Source organism: Oncorhynchus nerka, linkage group LG7, assembly GCF_034236695.1.
Source record: "Oncorhynchus nerka isolate Pitt River linkage group LG7, Oner_Uvic_2.0, whole genome shotgun sequence".
In the NCBI taxonomy this organism is placed as follows: Eukaryota; Metazoa; Chordata; class Actinopteri; order Salmoniformes; family Salmonidae; genus Oncorhynchus; species Oncorhynchus nerka.
Window position 1 is genome coordinate 25,246,792 of NC_088402.1, and position 19,714 is coordinate 25,266,505.

The following is a 19,714-nucleotide window of genomic DNA, read 5'->3' on the forward strand; positions in this document are numbered from 1 at the left end:
CTAAACCTTAATGTATCACAATTGTACCTAATTTCTGTAGTAGCCTACGTGTCATATTACATGATCATCTTTGAAGTCTACAATTTTACAAGGAGCTATGCACAGTTTTTATCTGCTCTTGGTTTCTCATGTCCTTTATGGTTTAAAGACATTACCAGTTTCTATACTATATGTAACTTTCTTTATTTTTTCATGAGGCCTCAAAATATTTTATTTTTCATTAATAATGAATTATTAAGCAGCACATACGTGGTGAATCTGGTACAAAGATACACTGCGAAGTGAAAGGCTGGCCTCACAGCGATTCGAAAAAATACCCCTAAAAGTAGTTGTGCAAACTCTAAAGCCATGTATAACAAATGCAAACCCCCCACTGTTGCTTTCTAATACCAACGAGACCCAAATTCATCTGTCAGCCGTAAAGTTCCCAACTATACAAGAGTTGATCTATTGCATACCCCCCTCCAAAGAACTCACAGATGGGAACCCATTTACATTTCAAATATACCTAGCACAATTCAGCAGTCACTTCAAACAGCTCTTATCAAACTAACCATGTGGATCTTTCTCTCACTTTTGAAAGAAACACTCCCTGTATAGAGTACCACAGAATACACATGACAAGTCATTTTATTTTCCATAATCCTCTCATAAAAGCAAAAGTCAAAAATCTTCTTAGAAAATGAGGCTAGAGTGGCTGCTTACATCAATGGATTTGGTGACAAAACATTGTACCTAATTAATGAACGGTTTACCAAGTGCGTCACGTATCAGATGTAATACATACAAGGCTGCAGTGAGGACAAAGTCCACTTTTAGAAGTGGATTTTTGCAACCAGATGTTTTGATGCATGTTATTTATAATAAATACTCTTTATGCATGTGTGTGTTAACACTATTAAGGCAGAAATAATGTGTCTATAAGACATACAGGTGTCCAAATAACTCAACTATTGTTAAACACAGAGTGTTGTTGAGACTATGTTTCAGCTTAACCTTTCTCCCCTCTGAATGATGAAAAGCGTTTCTTTGCTTTGGCCACATCATTAACAAACTTTCACTGACAAGAAAGAGGGCTTTCATAGACAGAAGGTGTATCATTTCCAGACCCATGTTGGCGTGTAGGAAGGTTGGTTTCACAGTTTACAGGAAAGAGTATGAGTCCTCTACTGGAACCAACAGGGGAATTTTGTGTCATAACAATGTAACTACAAACAAGAGCCTAAGTGAAGTTGAAAATCGGGTGATTTAAAGTTGTGCTCATAGATGATCTTAGATCTTACCAACTGAAAAATAGTCCGTTTAGATAGACAGAAACATTGTCTAAATGTTAAACGTTATGCTTTTGAAAAAGTCAATACCTTTAGGGGGATATTTGCTACTATGTACATGGTTATAATGTAACTATCAAGCAAACACACTGAGAATATGTAACTTGTGAAAGTAGCCTCTGAAAGTAGCCCTTTGCACCAAGAGTAGAGGAGTAGATGACCAAAATATCTCACCTCCTCATAAAAGTAATGGGGCAGGTATAAGTAATAAGGCAGAATTATATTATCTTTATAATGCTTGTAGCAAAACATAATGAAAAGCTATGTTGAGTTTCTGCAAAAGTGAACTGTTTCATCACGATGCCCAGTCATGCTGCTCTGAAAACTTTCTGAATTTCCACAGACACACACACATACACACACTGCACCTCTGTGTCATCTCCTTTGAGATGTAGCCTAATCCCCTGCACATGGAAAATATATTTAAGACTTTTGAGAAATGACTGACTTTTTAAAAAGTAATTAACAAGTGATTAGTTATTGATAAAGTTACAAGCACGTTGTTACATTTCTTGTTTTGTAACAAAGTTGGTACATGACTTGAACATTCCAAAAACCAAAACTTAGAACTTCGTAGGTTACGAATAACATGTGGAACGTTTAGAAAATAGGCTACTGGTGAAATCTTTTGGATGTGCATTTTATTGTAATTAGTTGAAATATTCTTCTGACCCGAGTGTGTTGTCATGCCTACGCATTTTCTTATCTTTGAGGAACATCACCGTTTACGGAAAGTTGAGTGGAAAACTTAACTCAGTTCTCGACATGAATGAATCATTAAACATCAAAATACACTTCAAAATATATACAAAGTTTCAGAAGCCGAAAAAAAACTGTGCACCTTAACATACTCTCTACCATGCTCTCTAATACGAACAATGAAAACAGAAATACGCGATGCGCCAAATAAAATCCTCGTCTTATTAGTGTGTTTGTGTGACTTAGATCACAGATATTCTCAAGACCATAACTATATTCTGTCTCCAACACCTATCCAGAATGCGTCGCGCCTTTACAAGAATGCTACAACATCTGAAATCGAATTAATAAATGCAATTGGAAGGGAAAAGTAAGCAACAAACCTACTGATCGGAACTCATGTTATTCTCCCTTGTCTCAATATTTACACCCTCTATTACGGCTACTGCTTCTACCAAGTAGCCCATTTCAATTTCTCACGCGTTTGACCCAACAAAACCTACATGCCATGTGAAATCCGAGAAGCCCTGCTGTTTTTTTACAGCAAAGTAGCTCACTACTGATTCACGAAATCCCTTAGTTATTACATAACATTCTCTAAAAGCGATCCGCATTCTGGAACTACTGTAATTTCACATTGTTCGCCTCCGTACTCGTAACGTGCATTGATTCGCTTTGTCCTTACCTGTTGATTAAATTGCAATAGTCTTTGCAGTCTGAAAGATGGTGGAGCTTTGGCGTAAGCCATGAACCGTCTTTGTGCTGTTTGTTTGTTGATCTCGGGGTAGCCTACTATTTCTTTTTTGTTAGAGGGGATATAACATTTCGAATCTCGCCTGTGCACGTGGAATCAGGGTGACTGTGTATAATATTTAAAACACCCGAGTCTGGATGGAAAATGAGGTTTAGTTTGCAGTGATCCCAGTTCTTTATCAGAAATGTTATCGCTTGACAGGACCTCAGACTCCAAGCATTACGTCAGTTTCAAGACACCAACACTATTAATATCAAGAAGCCCTTGCGGAGGAAAGCGCCACCCCAGACCGGTCGTTCTTAAAGGGACAGATGCATCCCTGATCCTCACTACCAAGCTATAACGCAATAATAACAAGTGAACAGTTTATCCACTTCATCTTAATATTTGAAATGGCCTTATATTAATCGAATATGATCCCTATATTGATATATGGTTGGCTTAATGTCGATTTAGTGTGAATATACGTATTTAACAGAAAATCTGCTCTGATAAAAATATGTTCACTAGACCTAGGTATTTCTGAATTATGTTATGGGTATATTGTATTGCTTATGAAAGTTGGAAATTATGACATAAGTTGCAAAACTTTACTATTCTGTGTATGATAGACATTATTTTCTTTAGTCGAGAAATCATCACAATTCCAACAAATCACAAGACTGGTTATTGAAATGTCCAAGACTAAGTGTAGATGATATACATTTTTTCCAGACTGAAATTCAGATTTATACACTATGATAACCCAATTGATTTGATCCTTTAATCTCGCAATGGCCTTACTGATGTCAAGGATAATATTAGGTTGTGCTGAGTTAATCTATTCTATTGAGTTTTATTCACCATTTCTTTTAAAAGTAGGGTATCAAAAAGATCCTACTGGCTGCTCGATATCTCATAATGTTAGCACTATTATAAGTGAAGAGTTTATATTCTACCAGGGTTTAAGGGATAACATTTGGACTTTTTCTTCATAGAAAAAGTATCTCTAGCATGTTGCGTAAGCTTCTACATGCACACAAAAAGCCACACTTTAAGAAATATGAATATACCCCCATTATTGCCTCTTCATTAAAAACTCATGATCAATCAATCTAGTTTGTTCCAATAGACAGGGTTTCCATATCACCATAAATACTAACCTGAGGACTCCAGCATCTCTAGCAGCTTAATAGATCATAAGTAACGCTTTATTAAAAAGGAGATACAAAACAGTGTAAAGGTGGGAGATCTGTCTAAATGTATACTACAGATGTGAAATGCACTTCATTACACTGAAATGGACTTTTTTACACTGAAATACACTTTTTTACACTGAAATTCACTTTTCCTCTCAGTGAAAAATATAATAGGGCACATTTGTTAAGAAAGAACTAATGTAATTTAGTGCATAAAGTTAATTTTGTTTATAGATTGTAAATACAAAACTGGAATGCATACTAAGTTGCAAAGTGAAAATGAAGTTGCTGATGAAAGACACAAGGGACGTTTTGAGATAAATGATATGTGAATAATAACAATAAGAATAAGAATAATAACGATAATAATACTACTACTAATGATAATGATAATAATAATTATGTTTTAAATACATTTACAAACACACTCTATAAAAGTTACAAAAGTTTCATTCACTCTTTGAGTTATGCAACAAGCTTGTTTAAAAACAGAATCAAAGAAACGTATGAGTTTGGTTAGTAGCTCAAATGGCAAAAGAGAATGCAAACACCATATTCATATTTTATAGGATAGTCTCTAGCAAATGATTGACCATCCACATGATCAGAACTAAAGCATAATGCATCAGAACAGCCAAATTGACTTAAAAAGTTATACTCTTAATTCCTTCAAACAAGTTGAAATATGACATATGTTGTTAAGGTACTCACTCTGAACCAATATAACTGTAAGCCTGAGGGAAGAAATAAAGAATAGATATACATTTAATTTTAAAGCTCAACAGTCTTCCCCCACAAGCTGTTGCTCTGTTTCACCACAGAGTGAGCAGTCCCTGGCAAAAACACTCCCAGCCATCGTTCAAGTTTTATTTAACACAAGCAGTCTTGAGGGAAAATCAGGTTTTAAACCGCATTTTGAAACTTTGAGCTTTTACCAAAGAAAGTAACGTGTGTGTGTGTGTGTGTGTGTGTGCGTGTGTGCGTGTGTGTAAGAATGTGTTGGTGAGAATGTGTGGGGTAATTGTGTGTAGAATCTTTGCCTGTGTGTGTACTTATGCGCAAACTCTTTTCAAAGTTTGTTCAATGTGTTTACAAAAGGGGATTCAAATTCAATCTTCTCATTGCGTGGTTTCGATTGTTCACATTGAAGGTGGAATATGGGTTTTCTAGGTTAGGAAACAATGGACGGGTTATACTGAAGAAATCACACAGCAGACTTTGCCTGACTCTTTCCACAGGCTTTCCATATTCCCCTCTTTTTTCCCTCTTCGGTTAAGACAGGGAATATGAGATGTGAGAACCCTTTTATATCAAGCAGTACTTATTGTCATTCTCACTGTACACTCATGTTTTTGTTGTTTTTTTGCGGTGGAAATTCATGAAGAAGGAATCTTTTGAAAAAAGGCATCTAGATGTGCTTATTTTTTTATACAAAAATAAGATGGTCTGGTGTCAAAAGACAATGAAAACGATGTTCCTGTCGCCCCATGCTTCCTCAATACCATGCTCCTTATCATTGTGTCTCATATACCGCACTCACACTCATAACATTTAACAGTTTACTTTTATACATTTACTTTGCAACAGTGCTAAAAAGACCAAGATATAAGAAAAACAAGACATTTGTGATTTGTTACTATCATCAACCAAATAGATGTCAAAGTATGTACAGATATTGTATTTTGTACAGTTGCCTATTTATAGTTTAGGTTATTATGTTATGTGAATCATGCAATACTTGGCTAGTCCCCTGTCACCTATTCCTGCCTGATAGTGTAGCGGTCATAGAAATAGAATCCACCCATTATGCCATCGTTGACTTGAATGAGGAGGCCAGTTCTATGGATTCTATTTCTATGGTTGCAGTATTATCTTTCATCTGGCCATGCTGACTGACCCTTGACATCCTGGTGCAGTAATATTTAGAACTGGTAATGGGTGAGTGACCTTGTACCAAACAGCTTTTCGTAGCCTCACACTGTGATTCAATCACCTAATATATAAAAGCACAACCCAGCCTATATCTACTGACTTCTATTTCAATACTGAGTTTAAGCCTTCACAGTACCAGTATGGATCCATATACCTGCTACTGTCATTACATTTCATTTTAAACAACTTTGGCCAAACTGTGTGTTATTACCAATAGTCAGTTTTCAAGCTGTTTTACTTCTTTGCACTATTAGACAGAAAGTAGCTGATATTTTGCTGGTACAGTATGGATCTTCACCATTTCCTTATTCTGTCACTCTCACTTCATGTTTGCAAAGCATTGTTTCATAATGGTTACGCATGCTTGTGAGTATGATTTTGTTTGCCCTCAATATCAGAGCAGTGTGATTGGTGCTCTCTGTCTTTTATTTTGCTTCCTTATTCGATTGAAACTATAACCCAGCAGTGCTGGAAAAAGTACCCAATTGTCGTACTTGAATGAAAGTAAAGATACCTTCATAGAAAATGATTCAAGTAAAAGTGAGTCACCCAGTAAAATACTACTTGAGTAAAAGTCTAAAAGTATTTGGTTTTAAATATACTTAAGTATCAAAGGTAAAAGGGAAAGTATAAATCATTTCAAGTTCCTTATATTAAGCAGACCGACAGCACCATTTACATGTATTTATTTTTTATTTAAGGCTAGCCAGGGGTACGCTCCAACACTCAGACATTTACAAACAAAACGTGTGTTTGGTGAGTCCACCAGATCAGAGGCAGTAGGGATGACCAGGGATGTTCTCTTGATAAGTGCGTTCATTGGACCATTTTCCTGTCCTGCTAAACATTCAACATGTAAGGAGTACCTTGGGTGTCAGGGAAAATGCATGGAGTAAAAAGTACATTCTTTTCTTTTGGAATGTAATGGAGTAAAAGTAAAATTTGTCAAAAATATGAATAGTACAGTAAAGTACAGATACCCCCCAAAACTACTTAAGTAGTACTTAAAAGTGTTTTTTTTTTTTTTTTTTACTTTACACCGCTGCAACCCAGCCAGCCAAACTTGACTATTTTCACTCAAATGCATAAAACGTTTTCTGAAAACCCCAGGCCTTCTGTTACCATTTAGTTGGATAATTAGATGAGTAAAAAAATGCAACCATCATGCTGTTCAGTTGGGACAAAGTTGTCCTTTGTGAGGATTTTTACAAAAGAAAGCGCTAATCGTAGCTCAGCCCTGAATCCAGAACAGAACAGCAGGAGAACAAAAGGTAATATGTAATTATACTAGAGCTAAGCCCTGTAATCTCAGCCAGGGGAGAGGACATGGCAGAGAAGGATACCAGCAGCAGACCTCCTGAGCTGGGTTGACACCTGGATGGCTAAACACTGCCTGAACGTATTGATCACCGTTTTCTCACGGCGTGTTGGTCTGTGTATTTGTGTGTGTGTGTGTGTGTGTGAGTGTATGTGTGTGTGTGCATGCGTGCGTGTCACAGAGGGTCCATTCTCACGTAGTTACAAAATACAATGTCAAATTTAAGCAGAAAGGGCCTTCCTTGTGTTGTTAATCATTGTCTGTTTAAGTTTTGAGGCTTAAAACGGATGCACCGATAGATTACCTGGAAATTAGTTGTCTTTCTTTCTTTAAGCACTTTCGTTCTGTTTTGGGAGGTAGGGTCAACATCCGTTTTGTGTTGGGACGGTATGGCTACACAGAAGGATTAGGGACAATCATCGCTTCTCAACAAAGAGAAATGTGGAACGTAATCAGAGCTTGGGGCTGGCTGTCTTTCACACACCATCTACCTATTAGCCTGTGAGACAGGGCATTAGCACTAAGGGTATTCTGAGACAAGCTGTTAGGCATCACATTTGCCATAGAGGCCAACCCATGGAGGAAGAAGTAGAAAGTTCCTAAGAGTGAAACTTGAGTGAGAGACAGAAAATTGGCTCCATGGCAGAACCTGAAGTCTGGACTGGCAAGGACAGGGTGGATATGGCCTATGGTATGCACAAATACTTACACAAATACTCAAACAGTACATGAAGCTTTCAGTGGATTTTTCTGTAGTGTAACTGTAATGATACTGTAAACATAGTGATTGTAGGAATGGAACTGATAAAACAAATCAAGCCTTTCCTCGAAAACTGCAGTCGCAATGACAAATAAAGAAAAATGGACGAAGTAATTTGGAATGCCATTAGAATGGCTGGGCAGGATTTTCAATGAATCCACTACCTAAACATTTTAAGTGCATTTCCTGCAAGCGGTGGAAATGTATATGCAGAACAAATTTGATCCATAAATGGACAGTTTTCAATTTTAATGTTTGCTTCATCCATGCAGTTCCATAAATGGAATTCGCTGAGTGGAACTACAGAACAAAGTGAAAACTTTTGTCTGGAAGAACTCCTCAAAGTGCTATTACTACATTACTACATTACTTTTCACTCCGAAGCACGAGGGAAACCATTTGAAAATGAGGGCCAAATGAAGGCAATTTTATACCTGAGTACGTTTTGTCCTCAACATTTCAAGACGTAAACTATACCGTTTATTTTTCTCCCAAAATAGTGTGATTTGAGTTATTCACCTTCATTGCGTCACGAAGACAAACAGAGTCACTGTGTGTTTAAGGGGAAGACTCAGTAATGTTCTTTTTCAAATTTGAGAAGAACTGCTCTCATGAAGAGAAGATCAAATGAGACTAAGGCTAAAGTCAGCCATGTGGAGTCACTGCCCAGACAGACAGGAACACAGCCAGCATCTCATCAGCAGGGCGGACACAGGACACTGAGTCCTCGCTCTCTCTCTCTCCCTTACTCACTCACTCACTCACTCCCTCCACACCCTACAGAGTGAGAGAGGGGGGCACATGCAGATGCCCTTGTGGCACGCTTCATTCCTGTTACCGTCCTCTCCAACTCAGAAGGGTAAAAAGGGAAAACACATGATCTTAGATCCAAAAGGCCTTTCAAAGATTGGTGCAACAGTGCCACTGCTGAGGCTGGGTCAGAGACAGACACAGACAGGAAGTTCTAGTGGTTAGGATTTCGTGGAGAACTGATATCCTCCCAAAATACTCTGGTTTTAACCGAGGTTGAGGCCCTTTTAAAGGTTGTGGAACAGTCTACGTAGAGGCCTCATAAGAATCAGGCTATATCCCAAATGGCCCTCTACATTGTGCGTTACTTTGATCAGAGCTCGGTGAAAAGTAGTGCACTATAAAGGGAATAGGTTGCCATTTGAGACACCAACTCAGAGTTACAGTGAAATGTCAAATAATTCAGTATAATGGATTCAATTAATCCCAATGAAAAACCAAAACAAATGGCTTGGTTATTATTACAGTGTAAATATAAAGTTACCATGACATGTATTAGTAAATATGTAATACCTACATTCATTTTTGTACCAGAATTAAATATAGGCTAGTATTAGTATCACATTCTGAGATGAGACACACAGCTGGTTTAACCTGTGGTGCTGAGGACACAGATCAGGGTAGTAGGTCTGCTCAAATAAGATCCACTGTTCATTAGTTTATAGCAGTTAAAAAACAATAGTACACATCATTAAGCTGCATTCTCTGTCTCTTGACTCTATTAACTGTGCTGCCTGAAGTGATTCTCACTCTCTTAATGATGAGAGAGAGAGAGAGAGAGAGAGAGAGAGAGAGAGAGAGAGAGAGAGAGAAAAGGCGATGGCGGAAGAGAGGGAGGGATAAAGAGAGGGAGAAAGATAGAGAGAAACAGAGAGGGAGATCAGCTAGGTGTTATAAAGTCATCCTCATGGCTGGCCTCGTCTGTGACTTCTCCCATGAGTCACTCTGCTCCGAGAGAGCTGTCCTCGCATAAACCCAGGTGACATAAGCCAAGCAGAGGTGTCTCTCTCTCCCTTTCTCTCTCTACTGCTCACCTCAGTCAGTTTCACCAGACGGGTCCAGGAGACCATGACCTTTCCTGAGTGGTGCCATCAATCCATCAGACACACACACACATGCACACACGCACACACACATACTCAGCAGGAAAAAGAGACACTAAAACGTTTCCAGTACACCTTGATAGAGTTCGCCGCAGTGAGGAGATAGCTGGAGATAGGGAGTTAGTTTACAGACGCTTGCAAAATGAGATCGCTGTGAATCTCACTGAGCTAAAAGAGGGGTCCAATAGAGATTTATAATATTGGCCAATATCATGAATTTGATGTTGAGATTATAGATGCTGCAAAATGCTAAATGCAATCTGTTACTCTCAATATTTTTCCCATGCGGTTCCATTTCAACACCCCAACCTTTCAACACCCCATCCTTTCAACACCCCATCTTTTCAACACCCATCCTTTCAACACCCCATCCTTTCAACACCCAACCTTTCAACACCCATCCTTTCAACACAGCATCCTTTCAACACCCACCCTTTCAACACCCCATCCTTTCAACACCAAACCTTTCAACACCCATCCTTTCAACACCCATCCTTTCAACGCCCCATCCTTTCAACACCCATCCTTTCAACACCCATCCTTTCAACACCCATCCTTTCAACACCCAACCTTTCAACACCCATCCTTTCAACACCCATCCTTTCAACACCCATCCTTTCAACACCCATCCTTTCAACACCCATCCTTTCAACACCCATCCTTTCAACACACCATGAAAAATAAGTACATGAAGTGAACCAATTCTACGTGGTCAACACTGATTCTGATCAAAGAGTCCAACTACACAGATCATATTTATTTTCCACAGTGTATAACTGTAGGAAAGTATAAAACAAATAACTACCTGGGCGGCATGTAGCCTAGCGGTTAAGAGCGTTGTGCCAGTAACCAAAAGCCGACTAGGTGAGAAATCTGCCTATGTGCCCTTGAGCAAGGCACTTAATTAAGCCTGATTGCTCCTGTAAGTCGCTCTGGATAAGAGCGTTTGCTAAATAAGAAAAATACATACTGTATATACCGTATATACAGTATATATGCGAAGTGCGATAGTGTCCTTGTGTCCCCCCCAAATAGTACCATATTCTCTGTGTAGGGCCCATAGGACTCTGGCCAAAGTAGTGCACAATATAGGGAATAGGGTGCCATTTGGGATGAAGCCCTTGTTAACAAGCCATATTGTACATTGACCAGCTGGAATGTACCAGGGAGTAGGTAGAAGCTGGTGCTCAATGCTTACACCCCACCGCTTTAACAGTGCTAAAAGGTATCACGTATCCCCATTTCTCTACGGACTGCCGCTCTTTATCCCCTTCCTGTTAACCATAAACCTCCCCCGTGGTTTAATAATTCCTCACCGTGTAGGCTGGCCTAGGTAGCAGGTGAAAACTCAGCCTGTATATGCATGTGTCTGTGCAAAATTACACTCACTCAGGCTACACACAATTACACACACACACACAAACACACACACACGCACGCACACACACAGGAACTAAAAGTGCATGGCTTTAGGACAGATATGAGCAGGTGACACCTCATATATCACAATGTTAATGATGTAGGTGTGTTAATGTGAAATATGACCAGGAGTAATTGTACATCTCCCCGCTTGTCTCCCTTGTTAATCATGTTTATGCAAATAGGTTCTCATAATTCAACTGATAATACACCAGAGAAATATTAGAAAACAGATTAGCAGAAGTTTACTGAGATAAATGAATTTACCCACAGTCTATTTCTTATGTGTGTTTGTGTACTTCATGTGTGTGTGTGTGTGTACATTGTGTGTGCGTGCGTGTGCGTGCGTGCGTGTGTGTGTGTGTGTGTGTGTGTGTGTGTGTGTGTGTGTGTGTGTGTGTGCGTGCGTGCGTGTGTGTGTGTACTCCTAAGTCAATGGAGGTCCATGGAATCAGCAGCGTTGATAAAATAAAAGCTTTTGATGAATGACTGACTGCATACGGTTCAGTCCAGGATGAAAAAAATGCTAATGATGAATCACTGACTTCATATGGTTCAGTCCAGGACAAGGAATGCTCCTCAGTTCATTTTGGCTCCATAACAAGCACACACAAAAAAAACTCTAGTATGTTTGTTGAAATGGTGTGTCCTCACGGCCCCACTGAAGCAACACACGCCAAATGACATACAGGACAGATCACAGAATTTAATATAAAAAAATCATAACTAACTACCGGTCAAGCTTTCATTTGATTCCGCTTTCTTACAGGATAGTCTGGAGGAGAAACTGTTACTGCCAATACAGGAGGCCAAATGGCCATGTTAATAAAGGATTTACATTTTGTCTCTTCTTGAAATCCATTTTCTGTACTTTATCACCTCTCAGTTCATTTAGGACTGTGCCACAATCAAATGGGGAGGCACAGACCCTGAGGACATGAGAACTATGGTTCTGTCTGAAATGGCAACATATTCCCTATGTAGTGCACTACTACCCTGTGGGCCCTGGTCAAAAGTAGCACATTATATAGGGAATAGGTTGCCATTTGGCAGGCATCCTATGATTTTTTTTTCATGGAGCACTTAATGGGACCTTTAAATCTCAACAACTGAGATTTGCATCAATGAATAGTTGTCTTAATGAATCTAACAAGGATTGGATCAATGGTTCAATGCATTTGGAATAAACCTTAAAGCAGGCCGGAGACCTCATGACTTTAATGACAAGAGAATTGCTCACCACCATCGTAGTCTATATTGAGAGCCTTAATTTTGTAACGTCCTGCTGCTACAGATACTGGTGGAGCTCCCCAACCCTATAATGAGGTACATGCCTGGTCTGATGTTGTTTGTGGTACCCCACATCAGACACAGACAGAGGGGGAGAAAGTGGGGGGAGGAGAGAGAGAAGGAGAGAGAGAGCGGGAGAGAGAGAGAGAGAGCGGGAGAGAGAGAGGGAGGGAGGATGAGCGGAGGCCCCTAGGGGCCAGCTAAGAGAATGGGTAGCATCATTAACAGTCCACTGTCTGTCCTCGCTGAATATTTCTTCTGCTGCGTCATGACTGCTGCTCGGCCCGGTGTCTTCGGCACACGCCGGAGCTAATGGAGAAAATATGCTGCTAGCTGACTGCAGGATGGAGGGGGGCTCTTAAGTAGCTGCCAGTCCTTCACTCCAGGCCACTCTGGACAGTAACACAAATTTGGAGACGGTGGAGGATAACCGATATGCCCCCTGGTAATACTCACACATTACATTCTCTTCATTTCCAAGAATTCTCCATTACCATCAAATGGAAATTATAGCAAAAAACCTTAAAATGTAAATCCAAATGCTTTAGAATACATACAGTATGTGCTATGAGGATTTATATTTGCCAAATGAGGAAACTTACATTATATTAAACATATAACATTGTAACAGAGCATTTATCCACGAATGAAATGAATGTATTTTTGATAGGCTGACTCTGTGAAGGATGACTGAGACAGACAGAGCTCTGAGGGGTCTGAGTGTGATGTGACTGCAGAGAACATATCTCACAGACAACAGGAAGAACATTGACAGCTTCCTGTCACCTGCAGGAAGTCACCATCATTCCACTGCCTGTAATGGCAGATTGGCTACAGCACTAGTTCCGCTCTTATTATGGTATGATTCCCTGAAATGTATTTTCCTCCAGTTCCTCTTTCCAGCACTAAACTTGTAAGATGGCTACTTCCCATCTTCTGTTTAATTTCCTGACAACCCAATTGTCTTTGTAAGCCCATTTAATAATTTCATTAAGGTGACTCGCTGGTGACAAAGCCACTGGGAGCCCCAGCATGATGCACTCCAAGCACACAAAGTATGTCACTCTCTCATCCCGCTCCAGCTGTGACTGGCTGAGCCCCATAGTGCTTGTGATTGATCAGTTTTATAGCCTATCACATCTGTGCAATGAGTGGTGCAACCTCCTCTTCTTTGTGGCCTGAGATATCCCTCATGGCCATTGTCCAATGACTATGGCTCGGCCTCAGTCCGGCTCCTGAATATCCCTGATTGCAGTAATTGAACAGGTTTTCTTGGCTTCCTTCCATTCAATCATGTCTGAGTGAATTCCTTTGTTCTGGGATCCACACAATTAGCTTCAGGACACACATTCTGTGATATGTCTCTTCTCTCTCCCACTCCCTCTGGCCATCTTTCACTCTCTCCACCTCTTTATCCCTTGTTCTTTTTACTTTCTTCCCCTCCTTCCTCTCGTTCTCTGCACATAACCCTCCTCTGCTCTCAGTGCAGTGTCTAGATTGGACAGTAATTGGAAAGAAAATAAACCCAGATCATTTTCCAGTGTGGACAACAGCGAGAAAGATCTTCACTCTGAGTCTGGTGCAAGAGCCAGTGACGGAGCATGAAATGGATGCTTTCCAGTATCAATCAAAGGCCATGTCCAAAAGGGGAAGAGATTGCCATCATTGATATTATATAATGCTCCAGTAGAACACACTGGTAGAGAAGGGAGTGATTTGTTGTCTGGACACTGTGTACCACCATGGCCAAGGCCCAATTGGCACCCTATTAACTATATAGTTCACCCTGATAAAAAAGTTGTGCACTACATAGGCAAAAGGGTGCCATTTGGGACTCAGCCTATCCCAGTCAGCCAGCCCCATAGTAGGGGAGAGAGTGAGAGAGAGAGAGAGATGTAGCCATATATCTACTGGCGAACATCAAAAAGACATTGTAATCTCACTAGGAAAAAAGGCTTTAGTAAATGTCTCCTCCACAGCTGTCGTGCCGCGGCCGAAGGCCAAGGGAAATACGGCGGGACCTGCCAAACAAAATTATACCACAGAAATGGTCCGATTGTCTTGGTTACTCCAGTTTAGTTATTTTGTAATAATTGGTTTGAAAAACATTGAGTACACTGTTTAAAGAGATACTCTGATACTTTTGTAAACTTTTTAACCAGTAGTTCTGAATGTAGAGCTCACAAACCAAAATCTGTCCCCCGAACATTGTGGACTAAGTCATGTACGTGCAGGTATGTGGCACCACATCTTCTCTCTCTCTCTCTCTCTCTCTCTCTCTCTCTCTCTCTCTCTCTCTCTCTCTCTCTCTCTCTCTGCTGTATGTACATCTTGCTAGCTGTCACTCAAATGGCGAAGGGCTAAATTTCACTGGCTAGAAATCTAATTGCTAGGGGGCTGGCCCACGTGGGGGAAAATGTAGGGGAAATGGTGCAGCACAGGTTCCAGAAAAACAGTCGCTTTCAAACTAAGGATTTCGTGGCTAATGGAGATAAAACAATGATTCTCATAGATTGTGCATGCATACACATTGACACATCCACCCCAAAGCGAGAGGTTGAAGAATACTTACTAGTAGACAAGATTCCGGGCATGTCTTTAAGTCGTTTAAAACAAAGTACCATTTTTGTTGTTGCTATTTCCTTTCCAGTCCTCGTTCTTGTGAGTAGCTTGTACTTTAATGTTACAATATAAGATGCATTTAAAGACAGATACACAACTGACAGGATGAAAAAAGACATGAAAACGGACAAGCTCCTTAATTTCTAGTTATCTTGACAAATTGTTGTGTGGAACACAAAATGGCTTAACTCATTTTTAACATCTGTTTTGATGTATGGCTGTTTCGGGGAGCGTATATGGGCCTGCCACTCAACCTGCTCACTGAGCTGCTCACTCTGCTCCCAGACTACCCAATCTCTCTTCGGAGCAGAGCGTTAAGGGTTGTCAGACAAGCTTGCTGACTAATCTACTGTGTAGCTGCAGACACCAGCCCCTAAAAAGGTTTAGTTTAAGAGCTGTGCTAACAGTAACAGTAAGAGTAACACTATCCTCTCTGACACGCATATAACATTACCCTCTCTGACATGCATATAACATTACCCTCTCTGACACAGATGTAACACTATCCTCTCTGACATGCATATAACATTACCCTCTCTGACATGCATATAACATTATCCTCTCTGACACAGATGTAACACTACCCTCTCTGACACAGATGTAACACTATCCTTTCTGACACAGATGTAACACTGCCCTCTCTGACACGCATATAACATTACCCTCTCTGACACAGATGTAACATTACCCTCTCTGACACTGATGTAACACTACCTTCTCTGACACAGATGTAACACTCTGCTCTCTGACATGTATGTAACATTACCCTCTCTGGAGATAATATAAGACTGAAGCACTGGAAACAATAGAACACTATGACAAATCTAGTATTCATAGCTGACTTTGAAAAGGATTTTGATGAAAGTACAACAGGAGTTGATATATAAATGCCTGGAATATTTCAATTTTGGAGTGTCTCTTATAAAATGGGTTAAAGCTATGTGTAAAATAGTAAATAATGGCTACTTCTCAGAAAATGTTTATCTGTCAAGAGGAGTAAAACGAGGTTGTCCAATATCGGCATATTTATTTATTTTTGGCATCGAAATGTTAGCAGTTAAAATCAGATCCAACAATAATATTAAAGTATTAGACATCCAGGTCTTAAAAACAAATGTGTCATTGTACGCTGATGATTCATGTTTTCTTTTAAATCCACAATTTGGATCCCTCCACAGCCTCATAGAGGATCTAGATACTTTTCTATCTTCTCTGGATTACAACCAAATTATGATAAATATGATGTATTGGATCACTAAAAAATACAACTTTTACATTACCATATAGTTTACCAATAAAATGGTCTGACAGGGATGTGGATATACTCAGAATACATATCCCGAAAGAAAGAAATGATCATACGCCAATACATTTGAATAGAAAGTTAGCAAAAACAGATAAGATCTTGCAACCATGGAAAGGAAAATACCTGTCTATTTGTAGAGAAATCACCCTGATTAACTCTTTAGTCATATCCCAGTTTAATAAATATGAATTCTATGGGAAGAAATGATTAAATATCGGCCCAGAGGTAATTTGACCACGAAGGCCTGAACAGTTGATATTGAGATGTGTCTGTTACAGGAACTCTGTGAAGTATTTATTTGAGCTGCAATTTCTGAGGTTGGTAACTCTAATGAACTTGTCCTCTGCAGCAGAGGTAACTCTGCGTCTTCCTTTCCTGTAGCTGTCCTCGTGAGAGCCAGTTTCATCATAGCAGATGATGGTTTTTGCGACCGCACTTGAAGGAACTTTCAAAGTTCTTGAAATGTTCCGGATTGACTAGCGTTCATGTCTTGAAGTAATGATGTTGATTAATAATAATAATAATAATAATAATAATAATAGTAATGATAATGATTGTTTCATTTTCCTTATTTGAGCTGTTCTTGCCATAATATTTAACTTTTATTTTACTAGGCAAGTCAGTTAAGAACAAATTCTTATTTACAATGACGGCCTACCGCGGCCAAACCCTAACCCGGACGACGCTGGGCCAATTGTGCGCCGCTCTATGGGACACGGACAGTTTTGATACAGCCTGGAATAAAACCAGGGTCTGTAGTGACGCCTCTAGCACTGAGATGCAGTGCCTTAGACCACTGCACCACTCGGGAGCCCCAATTATATGGACTTGGTATTTTACCAAATAGGGCTATATTCTGTATAACACCTCTACCTTGTCACAATACCTTTGATTGGCTCAAATGCACTAAAAATGGAAGAAATTCCACAAATTAAACTTCTTAAGGCTAGGGGGAAGTATTTTGACATACGGATGAAAAGCGTGCCCAAAGTAAACTGCCTGCTACTCAGGCCCAGAAGCTAGGATATGCATATAATTGGTAGATTTAGATAGAAAACACTCTGACACAAACAATCTGGCACACTCTGACACAACACATTATGTTTGTGAGTATAACAGAACTGATTTGGCAGACGAAACCCCGAGCACAATCCACCCAGGGAGAATGTTTTTTGAGGTCATTATTTATGAGGAACCTGGTTGCAGTTCCTATGGCTTCTTTAGAAATTGGTTGATGTTTTTCTTTTGAGAAATAAAGAAGTAGGGCTGTTCTTTGTAAGTGTCACTCAGATGGACTCTAGTCTTTTGGTGCGGGTGAACTGGAACGCGCTTCACATTGTTTTTATCCTGTATTAGAAACAGTTTATTCCGCCTTAAATTTGATTGATTATTTACGTTTTAGGGTGCCTGAGGTTGGATTAGGAACATTGTTTGAAATATTTGGACCAAGTTTACAGGTAACTTATTAGATACTTTGTAGGCATGTTGGGCGAGTTGAAACCGGTGTATATCTGAATCAAACGCGCCAAATATATGGACATTTGTGGGACATAAAGAAGGACATTATCGAACAAAAGGACCATTTGTGATGTTTCTGGGACATTTTGGAGTGCCAATAGAAGAAGATCTTCAAAGGTAAGCCATTAATTATATCGCTATTTCAGACTTTTGTCACGCACCTGCCTGGTTGAAATCAGATTTGCATGTGTTTGTATGTGGGGCGCTGTCCTCAGATAATCGCATGGTCTGCTTTTTCCTTAAAGCCTTTTTGAAATCTGACACAGCGGCTGGATTAAGAAGTTAAGCTTTATTTTGATGTACTAAACATATATTTTCGTGAATGTTGAATATCGATATTCCTGTAGTTTGAATTTGGCATGCTGCCATTTCACTGGATGTTGTCAAATTAATCCCGCTAAAGGGATTGGCGCATGAAGGGATCCACAAGAGGTTTTAACAAGGCGCACCTGTGAATGCATTCCAGGTGTCTACCTCATGAAGCTGGTTGAGAAAATGCCAAGAGTGTGCAAAGCTGTCATCAAGGCAAAGAGTGGCTACTTTGAAGAATCTCAACAAAAAAAATCTCAATATTTTTTAAACATTTTTTTGGTTACTACGTGATTCCATACATGATATTTCATAGTTTTGATGTCTATGTTATTAGAAAATAATAAAAAGAAAGAAAACCCCTTGAATGTGTAGGTGTGTCCAAACTTTTGACTGGTACTGTATATAGTGTGGCGTACAGCAGGTCAGCCACCAGGGGGAGACTCGTCAAGGCCTGGTGACAGAAGGAGTCTACATCACGAGGTGATGGCTCCCTCTGCTGGACCTGTCAGGTTACGATGGGCTCTCCGGCCAGAACTAATTGGGGCTGATTGTGGTTGGTGAGTAATCAAGGGGCTGATTGCTCACCAGCTGGACGAGTCCCATAAAGTTGCCAGAAGGGCAGCACACAGGGAAGGTACTGGGGAAGGGAGGTTACTTCCATATAGTTGTGCTCAATCCCAGGGATAATGGAGGGAGCTCAGTTTTGTTCCCCACATGATACAGCAAGACCCGGAGCCCAGAAGACAGTATCCCGGACAGGGTCTCCTGGGAGAGACCTATTACTTTATTTTTGTTTGTGTTTTAAATTAACAGCCTTGTAACTGAGCTAATCCAACTCTGTCCATGTCTAATCTGTGTAAACGTCTTGACCAAACCCCCTGGTCTGCCACAAGTGGTGGAGAATGCAAGCTTTCTGATAACGTGGTCAGATCAGGGTTGACGTTTACGCAGCATCAGCATTGACGAATTGATAGCTCAGTTCGTCCGGGCCCAACAAGCACAACAGGCGGTTCAGGAACAAACACTGGAGGAACAGCGGCTACAAAATGTCCACCTCGTTGCGGAAATCAGGAAGCTACAAGGAGGAGCGTCCAAACCTGTTTTTAATCAAGCTAACAGAAGACAACGACATTGAAACATACCTCTGAACATTTGAATGGACAGCACTACGGGAAGGATGGCCAAGGCCAAAGTGGGCAAGTCTGCTGGCCCCGTTCCTCTTCGGGAACACCCAAAAGCCATATTGGGACCTTAACAATGATCAGGCAGCTAACTACGACAAACTCCTGGCCCATCGGGCCCAACTGTTCCACAACTGTAAGTTCGGGGGCGACGCATCCCCCCAAGCCCAGATGAGCGACC

At 40.2% G+C, this 19,714-nt stretch overlaps 1 protein-coding gene across 1 annotated transcript in view; it reads right to left on the reverse strand.

The window, feature by feature from the left end:
- Nucleotides 1–3,013, reverse strand: part of LOC115131463 (trichorhinophalangeal syndrome I) — a 186,877-nt gene extending 183,864 nt beyond the window's left edge. Inside the window, 1 exon segment of the mRNA XM_029663208.2 lies at nucleotides 2,716–3,013. The gene's annotated coding sequence lies outside the window, so the exon portion shown is untranslated.
- Between the last annotated feature and the right edge of the window lie 16,701 nt (nucleotides 3,014–19,714).